The 12229-nt window shown below is 34.3% G+C and overlaps 1 protein-coding gene across 1 annotated transcript in view; it reads left to right on the forward strand.

Moving 5' to 3' along the window:
- Positions 1-12229, forward strand: part of Cow (Proteoglycan Cow) — a 110866-nt gene that overhangs the window by 61046 nt on the left and 37591 nt on the right. The window lies entirely within an intron of this gene.

Consider the following 12229-nt stretch of genomic DNA (forward strand, 5'->3'; position numbering starts at 1 on the left):
TAAAATAATAATTTGTTCTGAAAAGATATAATAAAGCCTTAAAAAGTATTATAATGGGGGACTCAGGAGGCATCGGGGCGCCGGGGGTCCTTTGGGGGTCCAGAGAACCTTTGCTGTCCGGGGGCTTCCTTCGGGGTTGGGGTGGGGGGATCGCAGCCCTTTGAGGTTGTGGTAAGGGACCTCACAACCCTCTTAAAATGTCTCTAACTGTTTCACCGAAATAATTCCCTAAAATAATAATTTGTTCTGAAAAGATATAATAAAGCCTTAAAAAGTATTATAATGGGGGACTCAGGAGGCATCGGGGGCGCCGGGGGTCCTTTGGGGGTCCAGAGAACCTTTGCTGTCCGGGGGCTTCCTTTGGGGCTGGGGTGGGGGGATCGGAGCCCTTTGGGGTTGTGGTAAGGGACCTCACAACACCGTTCAAATGGAACTTGTGTATTATAACGACCACAGAGTTTCACCCTCAAGTCCTTTTCTAAAATCATCTCTTAAAATGTCTCTAACTGTTTCACCGAAATAATTCCCTAAAATAATAATTTGTTCTGAAAAGATATAATAAAGCCTTAAAAAGTATTATAATGGGGGACTCAGGAGGCATCGGGGCACCGGGGGTCCTTTGAGGGTCCAGAGAACCTTTGCTGTCCGGGGGCTTCCTTCGGGGTTGGGGTGGGGGGATCGGAGCCCTTTGGGGTTGTAGTAAGGGACCTCACAACACCGTTCAAATGTCTCTAACTGTTTCACCGAAATAATTCCCTAAAATAATAATTTGTTCTGAAAAGATATAATAAAGCCTTAAAAAGTATTATAATGGAGGCTCAGGAGTCTTTGGGGTGTCGGGTGGTCACACAAAATCAGAAAAAATGTTCAATGTTCCTTTAGTAGCTATGCAATTATATTAAAAATGAAGATATTTATGCAGAGTTTCAGGTAGCTATGGCTAAGTTTGCTAAAAGACCAGTTATTTTCTTGATAAAACACGCACAATCGTAAAAAATACCTTTCACCCTGCATTAAAGAAAGCATGTTACACTGAACCCCCCATTTCAGAGAACCCATGTAGCACCTACCTCCTGTCCAACTGCCTCACCGTGCTCCATGCCCTCCGTTAAAAAAAACCCCTGTAACTGAATCCGTATGTAACTGAACCCTCATGCAACTCAACTCCCTCAAAACACTTTTCAGCCATTTCTTGTTAATTTTTTTTATTTCTAAACTATTTAAAATTGACAACACTGTGCAAACCAAAACACTTTTCGGTCATTTCTTGTTAAAATTATCCAATCGCTAATTACCCCTTTTTTTCTCCACCTTCAAATGTTCCTTTAGTCATTGCCCAGTTAATACTAAGATGTAAATTGAGTAATCCTCTCGCAATAACAAACCAAACCAGATTATACCCACTTAACCAGATCAAAAATGGCGGTCACACTAACTTGATTAGTAATTGGACTTTCAGTCCTACATTCACGGGTTTCTGCAAAGTGCTATGGACTTCATTGAAAAAATACCAGTTTAAACAAATAAAAAAAAATAAACATGTATCCATGAGTTTGACCTCCAAAAAATCGATGTCACAATAGAAAACCCATCTCTTTGAAAGGTGTAATGACCTGTAGAAATGTTTACCTACCAGAATAACCTGTTTGGTACGGGGGCGTACGCAAATAACATGGAGATTGCTATATGTCTCGTAGAAATGGTACCTCTTACCCTACTTAAGAGGACATCCATTTTTGAGTGTTGATTTTGTGTTTTCAGTAAAGCGCTAGTTTTTATAATTGTACAAAGGTAAGGAAATATCACGAGTCAGTATATTTGAGCTGGTTTGTTGATATATCTTGCATAATATGGGAAGAATGTTTTTGGTTTTTTTTAGTTTCAGCTTCGCTCTTTACTTTCGGGAGGATTGTTTTTTTTTCTTTTTTTTAAATTATATATTGTTTTACTGGTCTTGCCGTCCTCCCGGCCTCCCGAGCCTCCGAAATGTTAGCTTTGTTTAATCATATCCTGGAAACTGCAGCATGTGTAAGCTAGCAAATAAGAAAAGAAACCCTACGAAATGAAAACTTTGAAAAACGATCCACATTCTAAGAAACTTTTCCAATATGGATTATTTGTTCTAGAAACTTTTGACAAAGTTTGACATTTCTTCGGAGAACTTTTAATCTTTCGTTTGTCGTTTTTTTTCTTTAAAATATGGTGTAACAGCTAACTAGTCTCAATTTATAGAAGCCGAATTACTGTTGGGCTTTTTTCTATAATAGCCATACGTTTGGCAATTAATAATAGCAGTAATTTACAAAAGCGAAAAAAAATAACCAAAAGACACAACAAAAAAAGAAAAAAAAATCATCAAAGAAACAAATATGCTAATAGTTAGGGTGGCCTGTCGTGGAAATGAAGAAAAGTTTTAAGAAAGTGTTATTAACACTGAAGTGCGTTCAAGTGTGAGTGGATTCAATACTGAAAATGCTATGAAGTGTTATGAGTGTTATGAACCTTTTATTGCTCGAAACAGGCACTAGAGGAATAGCCTTCATTCAGCTACCATTTGAATATGAAAAATCACAGAGAAATTTTACGCAGGCGGGGGGGGGGGGGGTTCGGGTAGGAGAATTGTCCGCATGGGGATTTTCCGTGGGAAATGTTTGAATACTTTTAATTTAAAAATGAGATGATACTTAATACATGGAGGGAATTTTCCCCAGAGCGAATTTCTCTTGAAGGTGGAGTTATTTGTGGGGGAATTTTCCTTGAATTTTCTTTGTTTTAAGATCGTAACAACGTGCGATAGTGAGCTAGTAATACAAAAAATAGATAAGAGCATAAGAATCTTTTTACTTTTTCAAAGTTTCAGGTTGTATCTAAATAAATTTGTACCTTTAAATTGAAATGTAGATTTTGATGAACAAGAATTTAGCTTCTTTTGAATTTTTCCAGTTCAGCCGAGTGGTGGTATCTTCTCATTGGCGCTAGTAATTTGTACTTTCCACCAAACCCATTTTAAAGTACCAGAGTTCCCTCTGTTATCAGTGTTCAATGCTCTCTGTTTAGGGGCGCTTGACCTTGTGACTGAAAGAATCAAAACGTGCAGTAACCGCTATTTAGTAGCATGCCCATAAAAGGGCATCATCTTATTTCGGTTAAAAATTTCACGTGAAAATGGGGTTATTCTTAAAAAATAGCTTTGTAAAACAAAACAAAAATCTAATAATTACTTACTGGATTTACTTATATAAGGTAAATTTTAAACACTAATTAAAATATAAAAACCCTATAAAATATAAAAATATAAATATAAAAAATATAAAAAACTAAAGGTAATAAAATTATGTGTTTTATCCAATTTGCACCAGAACTGTTTGCACCTCTAACTGTCCAAGTTGCACCTCTAAACACCTCTAAATCTTTTCTTTTAGGGATGTCATTGTTCCAAAGTCAGAGTCATCTAATAAGAAGAAACACCACAATTCAAAATTTCTATTGTCGGGTGAGCCTACAAGGGCTGAATTGAAGTAAGATTTTTGCTATTTATCCTGTAGGCTAAAATGGATTCGTCTTATTTAACCTGATACAAAGCCCATTTAACTGTAGTTCAACTATTGTCAACCCCTACAAGCTTGCTTTGGGGCGAATAAATGTTCCTTTTTGCTGTTTCGATTTGTTTGTGTTTGATTCATTTGTTTATGTATTCGTCTAGTACTATTGACTAATTGGCTGAAATCGATAGATTGATTAACAGAAATTGATTGATTCATCACTGCATGACCATGTAACACAAATGAAAACTTATTAATGAAATGTATAAATTGTCTCTTACTTATATATATTATTTATCCCTAGCAGCGTCTGATACTGAATAAATATCCTCATTCTTCTTGGGAATGTTCATTTCCCCCCTGTGTGTAAGCATGGACAAAATGTAAAATAATAATATAGTTGATTATACTCGATACAAATGAAAACTTAAAATGAGATATATAAATTATCACTTATATATATTAGAGTTTTTTCCCTAGCGGCGTCTGATACTAATGTTTCTTTTCCCCTGTGTGTAATCATGGACATAAATGTAAAATAATAGTTCAGTCGATGGCTTTCTTTCCTTGAGGCATGATGATTAGAAAATTGATCATCAGGGAAGGATAGAGAATGAATTTATTTGGCCTTACAGTTCTATAATTTGTGTATACATGGATCAGTTTTAGCTGTCAAATATACGTTTCAGGAATGCCGTTTTGAGGCTTTGGGGAATTGCCCCTCGCTTGATTTTGAAACTACTTTTTTTGTATTTTCATGAAATATATCAAACGAAACCAAAAAAGGTGTCCCATAAGAATAAAAATATTTTGTTGCATCTTCTAAAGAAAATAATCCAAAAGATCCTTGCTTCTCTCTTTTTACATTTCCGCAAATTTGTACCACAGTTCTTTTTTTTTTTGACGAAAATACGTGCAAAACTACCGTCTTTTGGCTTGTTTCTGACCTGAGTTAAACTTGGCTTATGTAGTCAGTTTTGCTGTCACTCAATGAAAAGAGTATCTTTATGTGGCCGAATATTCGGTTTGTTTCCCGTTTCTCCAGGTTACAAAATATTATTTAAAATATATAAAAGCTACGGTACCTATTTCACAAATGTACAATTAAATTTATAATATTAAATGAGTCCACTATGGTAATTCATTTTAATGTATTTTTTTAGGAGGCTTTTTTAGAATTCTTTTTCAAAATTTAGACTTCAAAACTATACGGTTGATAAGAAATGCCAGCCGGAATTCCCGTAGCCTAGTGATGTCGCTTGGTTATTTTCGCGTGACGGAATTTTCTGGTTTGTGTCAGAATTTAGCTTAAAAATAAAACAATAGCAATTTATTAAATAGTTTTTTGGACTCAACGGCATTAATAAGAATTATTGTTTTACCAGTAACAAGGACTGCTTTTTTTGGATGGGAGATCAACACTCCCTCATGCTGCCCTATTATGGCAATTTCAAGAAAGTGTTCTAGAAAAAAATTGCAGATAAGTAATGAGAATTAAGTTATATTAGGTACATTCCATACTTGAACAAAAATTGAGCTTTGGGCACGTTTTTTTTTTCGAAGGAAATACATGCCAAACTACTGTCTTTTGGCTTGTTTCTGACCTCATTTAAACCTGACTTTTGTAGTCAGATTTGTTGTCACTCAATAAAAAGGGTATCTTTATATTTTCAAATATTCGGTTCGTTTCCCGTCTCTCCAGGGGACAAAATAATATCTAAAAGTGATAAGAATTAATTTATGTTTGAGGTACATTCCATACTTGAACAAAATTTGAGCTGTCAAGTTCAAAATTTAAACTTGGGCACGCTCTTTGTCCCTCTCCCTCAAATATCAAAATTTTTATGGTTTAATTCTAATTTTTGTTTTAATTCCATGATTTTTTAACCACGAATTTAATTCTAATTCTGTGAGATTTAATTGTTGATTTATTTATAATATAGAATGATTTAATATAATATATATAATATGTATTTAATATAATAATATAATATATAATATATAGTATATTTAATATAATAAATATATATAATAATATATATTTAATATAATATATATTTAATATAATAATATAATATATATAATATATAATATATATAATATAATATATAATATATATAGAATGATTTAATTATAAAATCATTTTAATTGTTGATAATTTATCTTGTTACAATGAATTATTTTTAAAAGATATAATGCTTCCTCTAACAACAAAAAAGTGCATGCCTCTTCGAAGGTTTTGGAGATTCTCCCTGTCGATGAGACATTTCAGCCGAAATTACCATCGCTTAGTCATTGTTGCACGAAAGAATATGCCATGTTCTGTCAGAACTCAGAACTTGGGCTAATAATGATAAATGGTGATTCATAGAATAATCTGGATAATCACTACAAACCAGAATATATCATTCATGTTCTTGCTGATTATTAATAATCTGTTGAATATTCACGCGTGTTATTGAGGATAAAAATTTATTTCAAGACAAAGCGCGAATTAAGTCAAATATGAACAAACCAGAAGGTAAGCAGTGGCGGATCCAGGGGGTGAGGGGGAGGGGTGCGCCCCCTAACGTATTCTAAAGTAGTGTATCGCGTCAATTAAACTTGCTCCTAACGCAATTTTATCGGATCAACCGCTTTTGTGCCCCCCCCCCCTAAGAAAAATCCTGGATCCGCCCCAGAAGGTAAGAACCATAGACCTATTCACTCTGCATAGGGAAACAATGGTAGCCTTTTCTCATTATTAATTTTTAAAAAGTCTTTCATCGAAAAGTAAACGCGACGCTAAACCAAATATGACCAAAAATAAAGTCAAATAATTCTTCCAGCGTAAGTTACTATAAATCACTATCAATAAATAGATGACACCCAAAACGAACAGAAATTACAATAAATAACCGAGTCAAACTCAAAACAAGCAGAAATTAATATGAGTAGGGCTGACAACTCCCAAGCCTTCTCAAGATTAAATAAAAAACAAAGGTTTTTTTAACTGAAAGTAAGGAGCGACATTAAAACTTAAAACGAACAGAAATTCTTCCGTATATGAAAGGGGCTGTCCCCTCATCAACGCCTCGCTCTTTATGCTAAAGTTTTTATTGTTTTAAAAATGAAGTTGTGAGACAGAGTCAAACTTTAGCGTAAAGAGCGAGGCGTTGAGGAGGGGACAGTCCCTTTCATATACGGAATAATTTCTGTTCGTTTTAAATTTTAATGTCGCTCCTTACTGTCAATTAAAAAAAAACTTGTTTTTTTAGTTAATTTCTGAACGTTTTTGAATTAATGCAGCTTTGGTTTTGGCTCACTGTACATAAATAATTAAAACGAAATTCGCACATTAATTTTCCTTTTTTTGGCTAATTGGCTTTCACGAAATTTTGTTCTGACGCAAATTAACTTACGTAACGAATTTCTCTATTCGTATGTTTTTAATAGGTATACTAGGAATTTCGCCCCCTAGTCAATACCTCGCTCTTTAATCTAAAGTTCGAATTTTGTTCGAGTCACAAACATCTGAGTCAAAAATGCTGGTTAATTAGAATAGATAGCTCTTTCAAAAGTACTAAAAAACTTTAGCGTAAAGAGCGAGGTATTGACTAGGGGGCGAACCCTCTCATATACGCAATAATTTCTGTTCGTTTTAAGTGTTAATGTTGCTTCTTAATTTCTGTTGAAAAAAAAATTGTTTTTCTATTTAATTTCTGATCGTTTTTTTTAATAATGCTGGGAAATCTGGCGCCCCTTCATAGAAATGTCCCTTCCCCCAAGGAAATATCCTCCATGGAAAGATCCTCCCCCGTAACCCCTACTCAGACCCTGACCCCCCCACTACAAAAAAAATTCCTCCTGAAAAGGCCTGTATACTTCCCAATAACCAATACTATATGTAAACAATGGTCAAAGTTTACAACTTGCAGCCCTTCCCTCGGGAACAGTGGGGGATTAACCCATCCTCAAAGACATATTAATTAGATTTTCGACTATGCAGAACAAAATGGCTATCTCAAAATTTTGATTGGGTGACTTCGGAAAAAATGAGCGTGGGAAGGAGCCAAGTTGCCCTCCAGTTTTTTTGGTCACTTAAAAAGGGCACTAGAACTTTTAATTACCGTTCGAATGAGCCCTCTCACGATATTCTAAGACTACTGGATGGATACGATCACCCCTGGGACCCCCCCCCAAAAAAAAAAGAAAATAAAAAGACAAAAAACAAACAAATAAACACGCATCCGTAATCTTTCTTCAGGCAAAAAATACAAAATTCCACATTTTTGCAGATAGGAGCTTGAAACTTCTTTAACAACATTCTCTGATACGCTGAATTTGATGGTGTGATTTTCATTGAAATTCTATGACTTTTCGGGGGTGTTTCCCCCTTTTTTCGAAAATAAAGCAAATTTTCCCGTAACTTTTGATGGGTAAGACTAAACTTAATGAAACTTATATATTTGAAATCAGCATAAAAACGAGATTCTTTTGATGTATATGTTGGTATCAAAATTCCGTTTTTTTAGAGTTTCGGTTACTATTGAACCGGTTCGCTCCATACTTACAGTTCGTTACCACGAACTGTTTGATCAGAACATAATTTGTACTTTACTGAAAACAGTCTTTGTTTCGGGCCTTTTTTCTCATAACATAAAAAAAAAAATAATAACCATAAACCAAGATTACTGAAAAGAACAGATGAATATGGATCGACTTTTCAATACATGCTAAAAATTTTTTATATTCATTCCTGAATTTTTAGTAATTTTGGATTTGTTAAAGTTATAAAAGAGAAAAAGTTTAAAATGTAGTTGGTTTTGGGTCGAAAATACAAAATTCGAGGAGTAAGATAAAAATTTCAGGAGTAAATATTCGAAGTAATCTTTGAGTTGATGAATCTTCAGCTTAATGCTCGACAAAGGGCTCAGCAATATGCTAAATTGACTGGGAACAAACACCATCGATAAACACCTCATCAACACCGTCATCTGCTAGGGATGAGGTTGAAAGCCAGGCTATCTATGCGTCTGACACTGTTGCCTGCAGGTAGGGCTGTATCCAGGATTTTATTCGGGGGAGGGGTATAGTTGTTCGTTGGAGTTTTACCAAAGAATGTTTACAAAATGCAAAAAAAGTTTGCTTACATGTATTTTTGTTACTTTAGTACGAGTTAGACAAAAATTTTGGAGGGGAAGAGGGTTCAAATCAGATACCCTCCTCCTAGATCCTCCCTCCCTCCTCCTAGTCCTGCCTACAGCTGTATGAATTGTTTTTTTTTGTTCTCGAGCAGTAATCATTTTTTTCTTAGTTTTTGGTAATATGACAAGAAAAATATACTGGTATAAAAAAACGTCTCTTTTTGGAGTATTAATACAATCCCAGGTTACCGGGCTTCCTTTTTTTTAAGTGTGTTTTTTTTATAAATGGTTTTGAGTTCATAAACAAAATGAGTACGTTTCACTTTGGCCCCATAACTATCATTGTCCAAATCCGTCATATATTTTGATTATTTTATAGGGACTGTACTCCTTGCCAAGTCTTCCTCATCAAGCTACACTATATATGTGGCTCAGATAATAATACATACAGTTCCCAATGTCAATGAGATTACTACAACTGTATACACGATACTCATATTGCTGTGGCTTGTCATGGATTCTGCCCTTGTAAAGGTAATATTTTGAAAGGTAATTTACCCAGTAATCATTTTAATATTAAATTAACTTGGTTTACTGGGCCATCCAAATTGTATAATTAAAGTTTTAGTTATAAGGTATTTTTTCAATATATAGTTTTTATATAAGAAAGTTTTTATATGTAAGAACAACTTCTATATAAGAAGTTTTACCACCGTTATCATATAACTTGTGAGCTAATATTAGGTACTTTTTCAGTCATTTATTTATCGTAAAGCCCTGATGGGATAAACCATGCCAGACTCACGCTAATAATGTGTAAACCATTTAATTAGTGTGATTGCTAGATCGCTTGCCACACTAGCAGTGGTGCCAATTCGTGAAAATTTAGATGGGGATGAAATTTAAAAATCCAGGGGAGGGGGCAAGTTTGTCCTTTAATAAAAAATTCTATGGAAATACCAAAATCAGGCATTTTCAATGAAAATAGGCTCAAAAAGGTATTATCAAAATCTAGCGGTTGTAAAAACTAAGGGTTGCATGTCCCCTCTAAATTGACACCATTAGATGAGTCAAATTTTAACTCATAAATGTTACGCAATTCTTTATTTTTCTTTTACATTCAATTCCTTTGCCAAGTCAATTATAGCTTTCAGTTCAATTACTTATTTTGTATATGCTAGAAAAAAATATAAATTCGACAAACGGGTCTATGGCTAGTAAATGAAAACGAAGAAAAAAACAAAAACGAATATTTCGCCCGTATCAAACAAGGCGTCGTCAGCGTAGACAAAAATAAATAAACTAAAACTATAACATGTGCTTACAACTCACACCTACACACCTTACTTATATACGTTAAAGGGGCTCTGTTTCGTCTAGTTTTTGACTAAAGCAATAAGACCCAACGAAAACGTACATGACACGTTATTATATTAAGAAATACAGAGATATAAAAATAATATAAAAGTCACACAATAAAGTTGTATATTAATAAATAAAATAATATAAAAGTAATACAATAAAGTTGAATATTAAGAGGATGCGGTATCTTAAAATCATTTTGCGAGCTTCAGCATTGGAAGACCCGCACAAAACAAAGGGCTCATTAGCGAATTCGCCCAGGGGACTGGCTATCATCTAAAGCTGTCGAGAATTTATAATTTGACTGAGCACTTTGACTGGATAGACAGTGAAATTTTATGTCTTTTTTTCGGCAAGCTTGTCAATCAAAGCGGGTCGCACCGGAGTCTCAAAGTGGCCAAGTTGGCCGCTTATAATTGGGTCAGTTGCTGATTTTTAGCGCTGGACATCTCTACCTCCGGCACAACACGCGTGAAGTTAAACGGGTTTTCTAAGATTTCCTGGAAATTTCGTGTCGGTTTTTAGTGTTCTGCCATTTATTCGGGTCTCTTATCCAAGCTCTATAGGTTATGGCAAGGTCGCCAAATTAATGCTGAATAGTTTTGCCATACAATCTGAAAAAGTTTATAATGGGCGATATATGGTGATCCGTTAAGGCACCGCATCCTGTTAAATCCTCTTTAAAGCTTTTTCGATAAACGCATCGGGTTATCGGTTCCCCAAAAATACCAAAAACTCCGCTATGTTCAGAGGAGCTGAACCTCTGAGGTTTGGTATTTTTCAGCAGAAAGAATACCAAGATTTTGTAAATCGAAGTTAGGAAGTTGCTTTATTTTCCAGGTTTAAGTTCCACTCGGTTTTACCCACGTTATTTTACACCCCTCCCCCTTCCCGCTTATAAAGGTGTCTGGCAGGACGTTAGAAAGTCTAAAATGGGAATTAAGTAACCTAGTTCACTAATTATTCCAGCTGCTAACAATTGCGTGTCCATGAGCTAACTAGAAATTGTTACTAACGCTGCTATAAGATTTCTGGATTTCTATAATAAGTTAAATCGTTCTTGGGGAAAATATTGAGCATTTGAAGCGTGATGGCAGAAGAATAAAAAATCTAAAAGCCAAAATCCTAATTCCAAAATCGACCGACTCACCTAAAATCTCGCTAAATGTTCTACCGTACTAAAAACATCATTTTGAAACAGCCAAACGAAAAATATTAGAAAATGCCAGCATTCAGGTATGAATAGACCATAGATGCCACCCCTGGTGATTTATTACTGTTTCTAGTGATTTTTCGTATTGCCTAAATCAGCACATAATTCACTAGATTAAAGACTGAACGCACCAAATCAGGATGAAACCTAGCATTATTTTACCAGTTTTCGAGAATGTCGCAAAATACTCTTTTGTTTATTTTTTAACAAGAGAAATAGACAAAGATGTAGAAACTCATAAATAGATGTATCAAGGTTTTACAAAATTTATTTAATTAGTACATTATCTTATTAAACTTATCTAATTAAACTAATTAAACTTATCTAATTAGTACCAGGGAACTGAAGAGATAGTTTTTCAATTTCTTTCACAAAACAACTTTATTTTCATTTTATTTTATTCGGCAAACCTTTTTGCATATTTATACCGACATATTATTTTATACTATCAATAATAAAATTGAATTGTAATCTGCTTCTTCATTATAAATTCATTATAACTATTTCAAGCATTTGTGGTGTCATCGCATGTATTTTTGTTTTTCAGAATTAAGGCCCTAAGCAAATTTTTCCTAAGTCGTGGCTCATCTATATTATTTTATCATACCGGAGGTTGTAAAATAACTTTAGTTTCATTTAATATTATTCATCAAACCTTTTTGCATATTTATACCAATCGAATTAAATTGTAGTCAGCTTTTTAAAATATTTAGCACAGCCACTCATCTTCAGCAAATTTATTTTAACTATTCCAAGTATTTGTGAAGTCATTCATATGGATTTTTTCCAAAATGAAGGCTCTAAACGTTGGCCCTAGTCGTTAACCTATCTTGATCGTTTTACACTCCTGAAAATGTCAGTGTGTGAGATTTCAGAAATTTATAGGTCCGTTTTCGAGAAAAAATTTACAGACAAATAAATGAATATACTTAAACACAATTACCAGGGGCGTATCTATAGTATTTTTATTGGGGGTGGGGGGTGGG

Source organism: Artemia sp. Qi Xiang Cuo, chromosome 13 (assembly GCF_049724085.1).
Source record: "Artemia sp. Qi Xiang Cuo chromosome 13, ASM4972408v1, whole genome shotgun sequence".
Classification (NCBI taxonomy): domain Eukaryota; kingdom Metazoa; phylum Arthropoda; class Branchiopoda; order Anostraca; family Artemiidae; genus Artemia; species Artemia sp. Qi Xiang Cuo.